The sequence below is a fragment of the Ranitomeya imitator genome, chromosome 2 (genome assembly GCF_032444005.1).
Source record: "Ranitomeya imitator isolate aRanImi1 chromosome 2, aRanImi1.pri, whole genome shotgun sequence".
In the NCBI taxonomy this organism is placed as follows: Eukaryota; Metazoa; Chordata; class Amphibia; order Anura; family Dendrobatidae; genus Ranitomeya; species Ranitomeya imitator.
Window position 1 is genome coordinate 717,306,125 of NC_091283.1, and position 16,113 is coordinate 717,322,237.

The 16,113-nt window shown below is 46.4% G+C and overlaps 1 protein-coding gene across 2 annotated transcripts in view; it reads right to left on the reverse strand.

Annotated features, from left to right (window-relative positions):
• NCOA4 (nuclear receptor coactivator 4) overlaps nt 1-16,113 on the reverse strand; it is a 78,317-nt gene that overhangs the window by 42,903 nt on the left and 19,301 nt on the right. The window contains exon 2 of one of the 2 annotated variants that reach the window (XM_069753156.1): nt 8,037-8,107. The exons of the other annotated variant lie outside the window; for it this stretch is intronic. The gene's annotated coding sequence lies outside the window, so the exon portion shown is untranslated. The remainder of the gene's footprint in view (nt 1-8,036; nt 8,108-16,113) is intronic. 2 annotated transcript variants of the gene reach the window in all.

Genomic DNA, 16,113 nt, shown 5'->3' on the forward strand with positions numbered 1-16,113 from the left:
ATGGCGGCGCCCAGGAAAGAAGACGGACGGACCCTGGGAGGCTAGGTAAGTATAAAGGGGGGGGGGTTAGAGATCAGGGCACGGCGGGGGGGGGGCGTCGGAGCACGGGGGGGTGGATCGGAGCATTGGGAGGTGGATCGGAACACGGGGGGGTGGATTGGAGCACGGGGTGGGGGATCGCTGTGCGGGGGGTGGATCGGAGCACGGGGGGGGGGGGGAAGTCGCTGTGCGGGGGCGCATCGGAGTGCAGGGGGGTTGGATTGGAGCACGAGGGGTGGGATTGGAGCACGGGGGGAGCGGACAGGAGGACGGGGGAGCGGAGCACAGGACGGAGGGGAGCGGACCACAGATCGGAGGGCTGGGGGGGGCGATCGGTGGGGTGGGGGCATATAAGTGCTTCCAGCCATGGCCGATGATATTGCAGCATCGGCCATGGCTGGATTGTAATATTTCACCAGTTTTTTAGGTGAAATATTACAAATCGCTCTGATTGGCAGTTTCACTTTCAACAGCCAATCAGAGCGATCGTAGCCACGGGGGGTGAAGCCACCCCCCCTGGGCTAAACTACCACTCCCCCTGTCCCTGCAGATTGGGTGAAATGGGAGTTAACCTTTTCACCCGATCTGCAGGGATGCGATCTTTCCATGACGCATATGCTGCGTCATGGGTCGGAATGGCACCGACTTTCATGACGCAGCGTATGCGTCAAAGGTCGGGAAGGGGTTAATATGATGCGCTATATACACACACACAACATATGGCAATCACAGATCTGTACCTCTAGTAGTCAAAATAGAAGAAAACATGGGATGTAATTTGGGTACCAGGAGCAGACCACACTTGCACAAGAGGGGGTAACACATTCATTAACACTGACAATTTATACTCCATCTTTATCCAGGTTTCACTGGAGTAAAATGCACCAGATTCATTTTCCATTAGTTAAAATATGGCGCATCTTCCTACCATACACTGAAGCCAGGGGAATAAGGATGCTAACCAACAGGTACCAGGTATGTATGTCCAGCAACAAAACTGGGGGCACTGGTGCAACCATGTAGAGCCTTCGTCTCAGAGCCCCATCACTACACCTTGTGCAGCCAGGCTTCATGCCATCACTTTCTGGCTGGAGAAGGGCGATTACACATTGAATTTCGTTACACGGTCGGTGGCCCTGTCAGGTCAGCTGTTTGAACCTCACCCCAGCAAAACAGGATTTGGCACATGGGCCTACTGGAGGTCACCCACACATAGTAGACTGCGTCTGGGCGTCCGCCCACAGAGCACATTCACCGTCGGAACCATTATAGTCTATGGCTCCATCAGTGTATACGCCCGTATTGTGTTCTGTGGGGGATGGGTTTTCATGTAAGTCCCCACGGGGCCACAGAGTGTAAAAATAAAAAAAAACGCCATGTGAAAGCACCTTCACAGACAAATGATCAGGGTAGCCCCATGTGAGTACTGACCACGTAAAAATAAAACCGGAAGTATCCCTGCTATTCTGGTTTCAGTGCTCCTCAAAGAAAGGAACTGAAACCTGAATGCTCAGCGGCGGTGGCACTGTGCTGGGTCAGAGGGCTTCTCACACATACATAGAGCTTTCATATAAAAAAAAAAAAAAAAAAAAAAAAAACATTATGGGCCCATTTTTAAGCTAATAAAAATGTAGGGGATGAGCTTTTTAAATATCAATGATTGTGAAAATATTTTGGTCTTTTCTTAGTTACTAGTTTGCCCGTGCAAAATTTTCGCCCATTGATCGTCGGGGGTGCAGGCAATGTCCAAAAAAGCAAGCTGGTCAGAAGAAAGTCCATTAAACCTTTGTAACTATCAGCTCTAAGTTGTTTTTGATGTGTGCAAATATGCGCGAACCTGGAGCCTTCTATTTTTACATTACTGTCTACAATGTACTGGTGAACTAATTTACCTGAAGCATGAAGTACACTGAAACCATCTGTAACTGCTAACCGATAGCAATAGTCCTGCAGCTGAGTAGTGACAGTCCGCACAGCTGAAGCATGAACACTGACATGTTGCCTTCCTTCACTCCAACCTGCTTCACCACATTGGGAAAGCAACGGGCAGCACATTGGATCAGAATGTGGATTCAAGTACGAGATTTTAGGAAGTTGCCCATTTCATTTTGAATGCCGTATATACTTGAGTATAAGCCGACCAGAGTATAAGCCGACCCCCCTAATTTTGCCACAAAAAACAGGGAAAACTTATTGACTCGAGTATAAGCCTAGGGTGGAAATGCAGCATTTACCGGTGAATTTCAAAAATAAAAATAGATCATTAATTCCCCATAGCTGTGCCATATAGTGCTCTGCACCGTTCATTATTTCCCCATAGCTGTGCCATATAGTGCTCTGCACCGTTCATTATTTCCCCATAGCTGTGCCCCATATAGTGCTCTGCACCGTTCATATTTCCCCATAGCTGTGCCATATAGTGCTCTGCACCGTTCATTATTGCCCCATAGCTGTGCCATATAGTGCTCTGCACCGTTCATATTTCCTCATAGCTGTGCCCCATATAGTGCTCTGCACCGTTCATATTTCCCCATAGCTGTGCCATATAGTGCTCTGCACCGTTCATTATTGTCCCATAGCTGTGCCATATAGTGCTCTGCACCGTTTATATTTCCCCATAGTAGCTGTGCCATATAGTGCTCTGCACCGTTCATTATTGCCCCATAGCTGTGCCATATAGTGCTCTGCACCGTTCATATTTCCCCATAGCTGTGCCCCATATAGTGCTCTGCACCATTCATATTTCCCCATAGCTGTGCCCCATATAGTGCTCTGCACAGTTCATATTTCCCCATAGCTCTGCCATATAGTGCTCTGCACCGTTCATTATTTCCCCATAGCTGTGCCCCATATAGTGCTCTGCACCGTTCATATTTCCCCATAGCTGTGCCATATAGTGCTCTGCACCGTTTATATTTCCCCATAGTAGCTGTGCCATATAGTGCTCTGCACCGTTCATTATTGCCCCATAGCTGTGCCATATAGTGCTCTGCACCGTTCATATTTCCCCATAGCTGTGCCCCATATAGTGCTCTGCACCATTCATATTTCCCCATAGCTGTGCCCCATATAGTGCTCTGCACAGTTCATATTTCCCCATAGCTCTGCCATATAGTGCTCTGCACCGTTCATTATTGCCCCATAGCTGTGCCATATAGTGCCCTGCACCGTTCATATTTCCCCCTAGATGCTCCACATAAATCTGTGCCGCTGCTGCAGTAAAAAAAAAAAAAAAAAGCCATACTCACCTCTCTTGCTTGCAGCTCCCAGCGTCCCGTACCGGCGTCTCTCCGCACTGACTGATCAGGCAGAGGGCGCCACGCACACTATATGCGTCATCGCGCCCTCTGACCTGCACAGTCAGAGCGGATAGACGCCGGGAAGATGGAGCGGCGCCCGGAACGGGGACAGGTAAATATGCGATACTTACCTGCTCCCAGCGTCCGGCTCCTTCTCCCGGACAGCTGGTCTTCGGTGCCGCAGCTTCTTCCTCTATCAGCGGTCACCGCTACCGCTGATTAGAGAAATGACTATGTGGCTCCACCCCTATGGGAGGTGGAGCCGCATATTCATTTCTCTAATCAGCGGTCCCACGTGACCGCTGAACAGTGGAAGAACTGCAGCACCGAAGACCGTGGGACAGGCGGGGAGCGTCAGGATCGCTGGAAGCAGGCAAGTATGCCTCAGCGCCCTCACACCCTCACCCGCAGACCCTGCCACCCACCTTGACTCGAGTATAAGCCGAGAGGGGCACTTTCAGCCCAAAAATTTGGGCTGAAAATCTCGGCTTATACTCGAGTATATACGGTAGATGGAAAAATTAAATTGTCCTGGTGGTGCACAGTCATGACTAAGAAACACAGCTGCCACATCACTTACTGTGGGTCATTAGATCTGTCTGGATGGAATGCAGTAGTAGTAAATGGTCATTGCAAATGAGAAGCATCGTGTGAGACATCTTTGATATACTTGAACATCTGTACATAAGGGTTATGGTTTGTTAGCACTAGTGATGAGCGAATATACTCGTTACTAGAGATTTCTCAAGCACGCTCGGGGATCCTCAGTATTTTTCAGTGCTTAGATTTCATTTTTAGCGCCGCAGCTGAATGATTTACATCTGATAGTCAGCATAAGTACATGTGGGGGTTGCCTGGTTGCTAGAGAACCCCCACATGTACTTATGCTGGCTAACAGATGTAAATCATTCAGCTGCGGCGCTAAAAAAAACGAAATCTCCGAGCACTAAAAAAAAATATATATATATATATATATATATATATATATATATATATATATATACACTACGAGGACCCCCGAGCATGCTCGAGAAATCTCGAGTAACGAGTATATTCGCTCATCACTAGTTATCATGGTTTGCAAGTTATCCATTAAATCTTGTCGACATTTTCTATTGGCTGGATTGTCAATACGATGCTGCAACGCAGCGTCAGAATCGAGAATGAAAAGGCCTGCATAAGTTGGGTTAACCCCTTCAGGTGGTTGTAAACTTCCCACCATGTGATAAACCTGGCCATGTATTTTGAAACAATATGGCACCCTGCCAGGAATATTGACAGTTCACTTGAACTGATGCAAAAGCCAAAGCATTATTAAACTGCTGTATATTTAGCAAGTAGTTTTGAGCTGTGTGATCATTCTTTTCAATAAGTGTCTGAAGTTCTTTACAAACAGTAATGGCATGTTACTGAACCTTTCCCTTGTGGCAACAGATGGAAGCAGATTGGTCACGACCTACTTCACCCAAATAGAGCTTTGCTGAACAATGTGGACATACTTTATCCATACTCCGAACACTGTGTGTTAACTTCATTGCCTGTCTTCCTAGTCATCCTTTAAAGTAAAGTAATTCCAAACCCAAACAATGTAAGGTCTGCACTCCAAATGCAGCTTGAAATGTACAATAGGCAGTGCATGTTTCCAATAGAATAAGCAGTGCATGTTTCCAAATGTGTTTGCATATGTGACTCACCTGCAGTGAAGTGTGCAATTTGTTTGTGATGTCTGAAAGCAGCTTTGTGGTATTGTGCTTTGCGGTAGTGTGGTGCCACCTGCAGGTCATTTTTCCTTACTGCAGGTTTATGAAAATGAATGTTTAAACTGTATTTTGTGATCAGATTGAGGATGTGTGGTTTGTTTGGCTATTTTCTTGCTGAAGGGGGCAAGTTTACCTTTTAAATGGTGTATCATTTGTGTATGTTGGTGCAGTATGAACGGAGATAAAGTAATCACCGAAAAGGAGTGTTTAGAAATAATACAGAAGGATACTACCTATGCTGCACAAAGATAGGACTGGGCCACACATATCTCATGTCGATACAGCCCAATGGGTCATTCCCTGTGAGTGACAGTAATTATACACTATGATCAGTGGAGGGCGCTAATGGCACAGGACGGGGCTTGCAGGCATCAATTACCTGGTGCTAATCAGTGGTATATTACATCTGCCAATGACACGTGTGATGGGGAATGTGAGACCCAGTAATTCCTTATGCTAATCTTTGCACCTTACTTATGGGACCACATGGGAAGTGGCAGGAATTATTATTAGTCTAGATTTGCCATATCCCTACTACCTTTTTGTAGGGATTAATATGCACAGCATGTCCTCTCATGTCATCCATCTTTTTTGGCTATACTCATGTACTGGGATATTGATATTCCCCTATGACTTGTATCTTTTTGGCAGACCTCCTATGATCTCTACAAATATTTGTAATGAGGTTTTTAATTTAAAGGGAACCCGTCACCCCCAAAATCGATGATGAGCTAAGCTCACCATCATCAGGGGCTTATCTACAGCATTCTGTAATGTTGTAGATAAGCCGCCGATGTTACCTGAAAGAGGAGAAAAGTGTAGTTACTCACCGATAACGGTGTTTCTCTGAGCCCATGACGGCAGCACGGAGAGAGGGGATCCGCCCACCAAGGACAGGAAACCTACAGATAAAAAAGGCGGTACCTCTCTCCCGCATCAGTTTGTTTACAGAGCATGAAGAGAATATCAGGTTAATAATTAAAATGTTTCAACATTACTAAGCCTTAATAGAGATACCACGTGCTTATCGCTTAGTTACTTAACTAAACATTATAATAGTGTGCACACCCACACGTGAGGGAGGGAATGTACGGGTGCCGTCATGGGCTCAGAGAAACACTGTTATCGGTGAGTAACTACACTTTTCTCTGTCCCCCATGACGGCACCATGGAGAGAATTGCAGAGACTGTACATTAGGGAGGGACTACCGCTTCCAGAACCCTTTTACCAAAGGTAAGGTCTGAAGAAGAAGTTAAGTCCAACCGATAGTGCTTAAAGAAGGTTGAGGGTGAAGACCAAGTAGCCGCTCTACATATCTGGTCAATTGAAGCGCCGACTCTTTCTGCCCAGGAGCCCACCATTGCTCTTGTTGAACTTTAACCTCCCCTGGAACTGACATCCCGCTTGAGGTATACGAGAGGTTGATGGCATCTCTGATCCATCTTGCCAGTGTACCATTGGAGGCCTTTTTGCCTTTTCGAGGGACCTGAAAACACACAAAAACTGATGCGGGAGAGAGGTACCGCCTTTTTATCTGTAGGTTTCCTGTCCTTGGTGGGCGGATCCCCTCTCCGTGGTGCAGTCATGGGGGACAGAGAAAAAGACGTTAGATTATACTCACCTAGGGGCGGTCCCGCTGCGGTCTGGTCAAATGGGTGTCTCAGGTCCGCTCCAGCGCCTCCCATCTTCATTCCATGACGTCCTCTTCTGGTCTTCACGCCGCGGCTCTGGCGTAGGCATACTTTGTCTGCCCTGTTGAGGGCAGAGCAAAGTACTGCAGTGCGCAGGCGCCGGAAAGGTCAGAGGCCCGGCGCCTGTGCACTGCAGTACTTTGCTTTGCCCTTAACAGGACAGACAAAGTATGCCTGCGCCGGAGCGTGAAGACAAGAAGAGGACGTCATGGAATGAAGATAGGAGGCGCTGGAGGGGACCTGAGACACCCATTTGGCCGGACCGCAGCGGGATCGCCCCTGGGTGAGTATAATCTAACCTCTTTCAGGTTACATCGGGGACTTATCTACAGCATTACAGAATGCTGTAGATAAGCCCCTGATGACGGTGAGCTTATCTCACCATCGATTTTGGGGGTTTACCCTTTAAGGGAACCTGTCAACATGATTTGACCTGTCAGCAGAAAAAAAATCTATTAACCTGCTGATATGGGGACTATCTGCAGGTTGATGCTGTTACTATCCTGCCCAGTGCCCACACCTAGCCTAACACTGCGGGGGGGGGGGGGGGGGGGGGGGGAGATAAGGGAAGAAAAAAAAACCAAAACTTTATTCTCCCCGGCAGCATTCAGTTTCAGTAACGGGGTGGCACCGGCGCTGGGTCAGTCACCGCTCCGAGTACAGAGCAGCGGCTGTAACCAGCGCTCCCTCTGCTATGCAGTCGGAAGGCAGTCAGGGCCGGGGACGCGGTTACAGACAACCCCCCCGTTTAGTCAGAGCGGTGACTGAACCAGTGCGGGTCCCATGACTGAAACCAAATGCTGAGAATAAGGGTAAGTTCACACAGGGCGTTTTTGCTGCAGCAAAACCTGATCTTCTTGGCAGGAAAGAAGCTGCGTCAAAAATGCAGGTTTAGGTGCGTTTTTTGTTGTGTATTTGGTGCGGTTTTTTTCTCTTTAGCCATGCTAATGTCCTTGGATTTTCAGCAGCAAAAGCGCAGCAAATAATGTTACCTGCATTTTTGTGTTTGCTGTGTTTTTTTTTCCACACCCATTCAAGTCAATGGGTGAAAAAAAGCAGCAAAACGCTGAAAGAAGTGACATGCTCCATGTCCAAAAAAAGCAGCAAAGCACAAAATACTGATCAAACAAAAAAACCAATGTGTGTGCATGAGATTTCTGAAATCTCATAGGCTTTGCAGGTATCGTAAAAAGCAGCTGAAAATTAGCATAAAAAAACGCAGCAAAAATGCCTTGTGTGAACTTACCCTAAAGTTGATTTTCTCCCCGCAGCATTCGGCTACGTGCAGGCTCCAGGCAGGTTGGTTACAATATTAACCTGCAATATCAACCCCATATCAGCAGGTTAATAGAGATTATTCTGGTCACAGGTTCCCTTCAGTGGATACCTGAAGTGAAAAAAATCCATAGCCTGGTTCTTGTTTAATTCACCTTAGAAGTTTTGGTGCAATAGCCTCTCCGTGCATCGGGCAGGACTGTGGGTAGTAGCCCCTCCACATTTGTATAGCTTCATGCTAGCGCCGCCCTTACTGTCCCACCATTAACCATTGAAATGGCACTGGAGGTGGCGCATGCTGAGATTAACCTTACGATCTCCAGCAACATGGCAACACTGGCTGCGCATGCGCACATCAAGGTCTCTGCTCTTCGCTATGCCAAAATCCCAATCTGTGCAGCCACCAGTGCCATTTTGCTGGAGACTGTCAGAGGATAATCTGAGCATGTGCCGACCTGCGCCATTTTGCTAGAGAACACCAACATCAATGTACACAAGAGCTGCCCACGGCAACGGTGGCGCAAGCGAGAAATTTAAAATAGGAGGATCGTACAAATGTGGAGGGACCACGGCGGAGCCGCAGACCCTATCCTCAGTTTCACCCTGATGCACAAAAAGGCTATTTCACCAAAATGTCTAAGGAGAATTAGACAAGAACCAGGCTACAGATTTTTTCACTACAGGCATCCATTACATCAGTATTACACCACCATTGTGGACATACCATAAATTTTAACAAGTTAACTAGTGATTACAAGTTCTCTTTAAGGATCATTTTTAGATTGATCAGGTGCTTTTTAATGCCTCATACACATTAGATTAAGGTCGGCCAAATGCACAGATATCGATGGGTTTGTCCAATGGTCTAATGTGTATGGAGTCACTGGCCGGTTGGTGGACAGGAGAAATGTTGATCCTGCAAGTCCAAAATCAGACTGCCGATTGCATTGTTGTCCCTGAGATAAGGATCCACCCGACGTGTCAGTCGGCGGCTTTCTCATAGCGGACACCGGATCATTTGGCCAAATGCGTCCTCCTGTGTATTGGAGAGTCGGCTGAATGATTGGTCGAGGCATCGTTCAGCCATCTAATGTGTATGGCAGTAGCTTAGCTAATGAGGGAATGGGGAAGGGGCAGAGAGTGCTGTTGCTCCGGGCCCCGCGCTCTAAGGGACCCGTCCGGATCTATGCTACTTTTAACTGTATCAGCATGTGCATCATACAGTGAGGGAACTAATGTGGGTCCTTTGTACAGTGTGGGGCCATCACAGTTTGGGGGCTACTAAGGGGTCAGTATGCTGTGTGGGGGCTACTATAGTGAAGGGGTATTATACTGTGCATAAGAGTGCATCATACTGTGTATAGGGGAGCTGTACAGGGGGAGACTTAGGACATTATTAAATGTAAAGTGGGCACTTATTATAGAGGAACTCAGGTTACTGTGACTGTCAGAGGCATTATTAATTTCTAGTGGGGAAAATGTGGGTACTGTTTTCTACAGCACTTGCACACATTTCTATAGTCTAGAGGTTTTTGCCATCTACAGGGCACACCGTAGGTTCAGTAATAGGGTCACTGTAGCACAGGCTCAGCATTGGGGTATCAGCACGATGAGGAGTTTGTGCAGGTTGGGGACAGATGGGGATGGTGCTGGAAATGTGAGAAGCCAAAAGTGTCCTAGTAATCTACTAGGTCTGGGTGTCCGCCTCCAGTAGGCATATATTCCCGAAAATGGTGCAGCACTTGGTATCTACCCTATATAGTCACCATATAGCGATAATATCCAAGTTGGCCTTTGTATACAAATTTGTTTTCGGAACAGTGCAGTGATCTGCTGAGGTTCTCCTACATCCACAACTAGGGTGCGCCACCTTCGTTGTAATCAGGATTACTTGGCTAGAGGCCAACTAAAAAGTTGTCGCTCATCCACCGAACCAAACTCCTGGTGTATGGCTAGACTTCGCAACTATCAGCTGTTTGTCATTCAGTGGGGGTCTGATTCCAACAATGAAGGATTGGTGGAGACCATAAGTGACAGCATATCCCAGTGATATGTCATTCCTTTATTGAGCATGTTTATGGAACGCCAATATTGCCCTCAGATTTCTGTGGCGAGTTATAGCCTGAACATGTTCTTTAAAAAAAAAAAAAAAAAACTTTTTTTTTTACACTTAAAGAAGAAAGCAGCCCAGCTCAATCCTCAAAACCATTTAGAAAAATAAATATGCATTGTCCAAACTACCTGACTGCTCACACAGATGAGGTCCTTGAATCCTAGATATCCAGTTGGTCAGAATCAAAGACCACAAACATTAGGAGAGAATCAAAGACCACAAACATATTGGGAGATAAAAGGAACCAACTTCAAGAACTCAAGAACAATTGTTCCCAGGCAAAATATTTACTAGGCTACAGTCTGCATAGACATTCTCTTTCTAAGAAGTCCTCCATGGTAATAAGCTGTAATTACAAGGAAGGTCAGCAGAGAAAGCCCAGCCTATAGATGAAAAACACACAGTCAGCAAATTGAGAAAAACAAAAGCCTCAAGTTACTGAACATATTATGAGCTGAAACAGCAGCGAGCAAAACAATGAGGAGGCAATAATGTGCAGCCTCATAACCACAGAGGAAACCTCTGCACCACAATGCTGGAAGGCTGACGGCCACTCATTACTTGCCACAGCAGCCGGCTACAAACACAGGGAAAAGGCCAACAAAATCTAATGAGCACGGTGCACAACATGAATCCAGCATACTCCTAAAAACATAACCCAAAGATCAATACATTTACTTACCTTCCTGCAAAAAAAAAATGAGTGAAATTTTAACCCCTTTATGACCTTGGGATTTTTCTGGTTTTTGCTCCCCTTCTTCCCAGAGACATAACTTATTTTTCTGTCCATATGGCCATGTGAGGGCTTGTTTTTTGAGTGGATGAGTTGTTCATTTGAACACCATTGATTATTCCTTATAGTATGGGGAAAATACTCCAAGTACAGTGAAATTGCACAAAAAAAAAAAAAAAAAAAAAAAAAGGAAATTCCACAATAGTTTTTTTTTGTTCTTTTTTTTTACCATGTTTACTAAATGCTAAAACGGACTTGTCATTATGATTCTCCAGGTCACTACGAGTTCGCAGATATGAAACATGTCTAGGTTTTTATTTAAATGACTAGATGGTGGCCTGATTCTAACGCATCGGGTATTCTAGAAAAATTTATATATTATATATAGCAGCCACATAGTATATAGCAAATACTACGTGGCCTGTGCTATATACAGGTCCTTCTCAAAAAATTAGCATATAGTGTTAAATTTCATTATTTACCATAATGTAATGATTACAATTAAACTTTCATATATTATAGATTCATTATCCACCAACTGAAATTTGTCAGGTCTTTTATTGTTTTAATACTGATGATTTTGGCATACAACTCCTGATAACCCAAAAAACCTGTCTCAATAAATTAGCATATCAAGAAAAGGTTCTCTAAACGACCTATTACCCTAATCTTCTGAATCAACTAATTAACTCTAAACACATGTAAAAGATACCTGAGGCTTTTATAAACTCCCTGCCTGGTTCATTACTCAAAACCCCCATCATGGGTAAGACTAGCGACCTGACAGATGTCAAGAAGGCCATCATTGACACCCTCAAGCAAGAGGGTAAGACCCAGAAAGAAATTTCTCAACAAATAGGCTGTTCCCAGAGTGCTGTATCAAGGCACCTCAATGGTAAGTCTGTTGGAAGGAAACAATGTGGCAGAAAACGCTGTACAACGAGAAGAGGAGACCGGACCCTGAGGAAGATTGTGGACTGAGTCTGGTGTGGAAACATCCAGAGCCACCGTGCACAGGCGTGTGCAGGAAATGGGCTACAGGTGCCGCATTCCCCAGGTAAAGCCACTTTTGAACCATAAACAGCGGCAGAGGCGCCTGACCTGGGCTACAGAGAAGCAGCACTGGACTGTTGCTAAGTGGTCCCAAGTACTTTTTTCTGATGAAAGCAAATTTTGCATGTCATTCGGAAATCAAGGTGCCAGAGTCTGGAGGAAGACTGGGGAGAAGGAAATGCCAAAATGCCTGAAGTCCAGTGTCAAGTACCCACAGTCAGTGATGGTGTGGGGTGCCATGTCAGCTGCTGGTGTTGGTCCACTGTGTTTCATCAAGGGCAGGGTCAATGCAGCTAGCTATCAGGAGATTTTGGAGCACTTCATGCTTCCATCGGCTGAAATGCTTTATGGAGATGAAGATTTCATTTTTCAGCACGACCTGGCACCTGCTCACAGTGCCAAAACCACTGGCAAATGGTTTACTGACCATGGTATTACTGTGCTCAATTGGCCTGCCAACTCTCCTGACCTGAACCCCATAGAGAATCTGTGGGATATTGTGAAGAGAAAGTTGAGAGACGCAAGACCCAACACTCTGGATGAGCTTAAGGCCGCTATTGAAGCATCCTGGGCCTCCATAACATCTCAGCAGTGTCACAGGCTGATTGCCTCCATGCCACGCCGCATTGAAGCAGTCATTTCTGCCAAAGGATTCCCGACCAAGTATTGAGTGCATAACTGAACATTATTATTTGATGGTTTTTTTGTTTGTTATTAAAAAACACTTTTATTTGATTGGATGGGTGAAATATGCTAATTTATTGAGACAGGTTTTTTGGGTTATCAGGAGTTGTATGCCAAAATCATCAGTATTAAAACAATAAAAGACCTGACAAATTTCAGTTGGTGGATAATGAATCTATAATATATGAAAGTTTAATTGTAATCATTACATTATGGTAAATAATGAAATTTAACACTATATGCTAATTTTTTGAGAAGGACCTGTACATATATATTGTAGAATACCCGATGCGTTAATACAGGCCACACAGTATATAACACAGCCCACATGCTATATAACAGCCCACACAGTATATAGCAGCCATGCAGTATATAACACAGCCCACGTAACATACTAGATGGTGGCCCGATTCTAACGCATCGGGTATTCTAGAATATGCATGTCCACGTAGTATATTGCCCAGCGACGTAGTATATTGCCCAGCCACGTAGTATATTGCCCAGCCCACGTAGTACGGTATATTGCCCAGCCACGTAGTATATTGCCCAGCCACGTAGTATATAGCAGAGCCACATAGTATATTGCCCAGCACAGAGCCACGTAGTATAGAGACTTAAAAAAATATATACTCACCTATAGCCCAATGAAGTCCTGCTATACTTACCATCGGCCGCCTTTCTCGCTCCTCGCCACGCTCCCCGGACCGCTCCATTGCAAGCGGCAGCTTTCGGTGCCAGGGCTGGTGTGAGCAGGACCTATGATGACGTCGCGGTCACATGACCGTGACGTCACGGCAGGTCCTTGTCGCACACCAGCCCTGGGACGGGACCTCACCGGAAGCTGCCGCTTGCAATGGAGCGGTCCCGGGAGCGTGGCGAGGAGCGAGAAAGGCGGCGGAGGGTGAGTATAGCAGGTTTTTTTGTTTTTTTTATTATTTTTAACATGACATATTTTTACTATTGATGCTGCATAGGCAGAATCAATAGTAAATAGTTGGGGACACACAGGGTTAATAGCAGCGGTAACGGAGTGCGTTACACCGCGGGCCGTTACCGCTGCCATTAACCCTGTGTGAGCAGTGAGTGGAGGGGATTACGGAGCGGGCGCCGGGCAGTGAGTGCAGGGGAGTAGGGGAGGGACTAATCGTACTGTGGCCGTCGCTGATTGTCATGGCTGTCGCGACCAGGCAGCTGCCGAGACCAATCAGCGAACGAATAAAGGTACCGTCACACTAGACGATATCGCTAGCGATCCGTGACGTTGCAGCGTCCTCGCTAGCGATATCGTCCAGTGTGACAGGCAGCAGCGATCAGGCCCCTGCTGTGCTGTCGCTGGTCGGGGAAGAAAGTCCAGAACTTTATTTGGTCGCTGGACTCCCCGTAGACATCGCTGAATCGGCGTGTGTGACACCGATTCAGCGATGTCTTCACTGGTAACCAGGGTAAACATCGGGTAACTAAGCGCAGGGCGGCGCTTAGTAACCCGATGTTTACCCTGGTTACCATCCTAAAAAGTAAAAAAAAACAAACGCTACATACTTACCTACCGCTGTCTGTCCTCGGCGCTCTGCTTCTCTGGTCTGGCTGTGAGCGCCGGGCAGCCGGAAAGCAGAGCGGTGACGTCACCGCTCTGCTTTCCGGCCGCTGTTATCACAGCCAGACCAGAGAAGCAGAGCGCCGAGGACAGACAGCGGTAGGTAAGTATGTAGCGTTTGTTTTTTTTTACTTTTTAGGATGGTAACCAGGGTAAACATCGGGTTACTAAGCGCGGCCCTGCGCTTAGTAACCCGATGTTTACCCTGGTTACCGGGGACCTCGGGATCGTTGGTCGCTGGAGAGCTGTCTGTGTGACAGCTCTCCAGCGACCAAACAGCGACGCTGCAGCGATCCGGATTGTTGTCGGTATCGCTGCAGCGTCGCTTAGTGTGACGGTACCTTAACCGTGACAGGAGGACAGACAGACAGACAGACGGAAGTACTCCTTAGACAATTATGTATATAGATAACACAGGGCACACAGTATATAGCACAGCCCACGGAGTATATAACACTGCCCATGTAGTATATAGCAGCCCACGTAGTATATAACATTGCCCACGCAGTATTTAGCAGTGTGGGCACCATATCCCTGTTAAAAAAAATAAATAATTAAAATAAAAAATAGTTACATACTCACCCTCTGGGATCCAGCGAAACTTTGGCGATGTGCGCGCGGCTGCCGCCATCTTCCGTTCCCAGGATGCATTGCGAAATTACCCAGATGACTTACCGGTAAGTCTTCTGGGTAATTTCGCAATGCATCTCTGGGAACGGAAGATGGCGGCCGGCGCGAGCGCATCGTCGGGTGACGGAAGGTGAGAATAGCAGTTTTTTGGGTTTTTTTTATTACTTTTAACATTACACCTTTTTACCATTGATGCTGCATAGGCAGCATCAATAGTAAAAAAGTTGGGGACACAGGGTTAATAGCAGCGGTAACAGAGTGCGGTACCCGCGGCCCGTTACCGCTGGCATTAACCCTGTGTGAGCGGTGACTGGAGGGGATTACGGAGCGGGTGTCGGGCACTGACTGCAGGGGAGGGACTAATCAGACTGTGCCTGTCGCTGATTGGTTGCAGCAGCCATGACAGGCAGCTGGCAAGACCAATCAGCGACGTGGGATTTCCGTTACGGAAGTTGCCAACAGAAAGACAGAAGTATCCCTTAGACAAATATATATATTCCAAAAGTTTGTAAGAAAAATATATGATGCCGTTTCCCGAGACCCGTAATGTCTCCATTTTTCAGAATCTGGCGCTGGGTGATGGATTATTTTGTGTGTGCAGAGCTGACATTTTTATTGATACCATTTTGGAGTGGATACGATCACCTGTTACTGCATTTTATTGCACTGTTACGGCAACCCCCAAAAAAGGTAGTTCTGGAGTTTTGATTTTCTTTTCTCGTTATGCTGTTTACCAATCAGATTAATTTACTTCATATTTTGACATATCGGGCTTTTCTTAACGCAGCAGTACAAAATTTTTTCTCTTAATTTTGATTGGGACAAAAGGGGGTGATTTGAACTTTTATTTTATTATATTTTTTTAAAACATTTTTTCTACCTTTTTACTGCTTCAATAGTCTCCTCAGGATGGTCTGATCTCTTGTGCTGCCGCCCTGCCATGTGTAGCAAAAATCATCATCTATGAACGCCGGCCAGGGGCTGATGTTCATAGTAGGTCTGCAATGGCAAGCAGGGGCTCTTCTGCAGTGCCCCGGTTGTCATGCCAACCCATCAGCGCCCCACGATCATGTGATGGGGGCGCCGATGGGAGGTGGAAGTGACGCACTTCTGTTGCACTTGTGCTAAATGCCGCTGTCACTGATTGACAGCAGCATTTAACATGTTAACAGCAGCAAGAGGATCGCGATCCACCAGCGGCTGTTAGGAGCACATTACAGCTGATCAAATCAACAGTCATG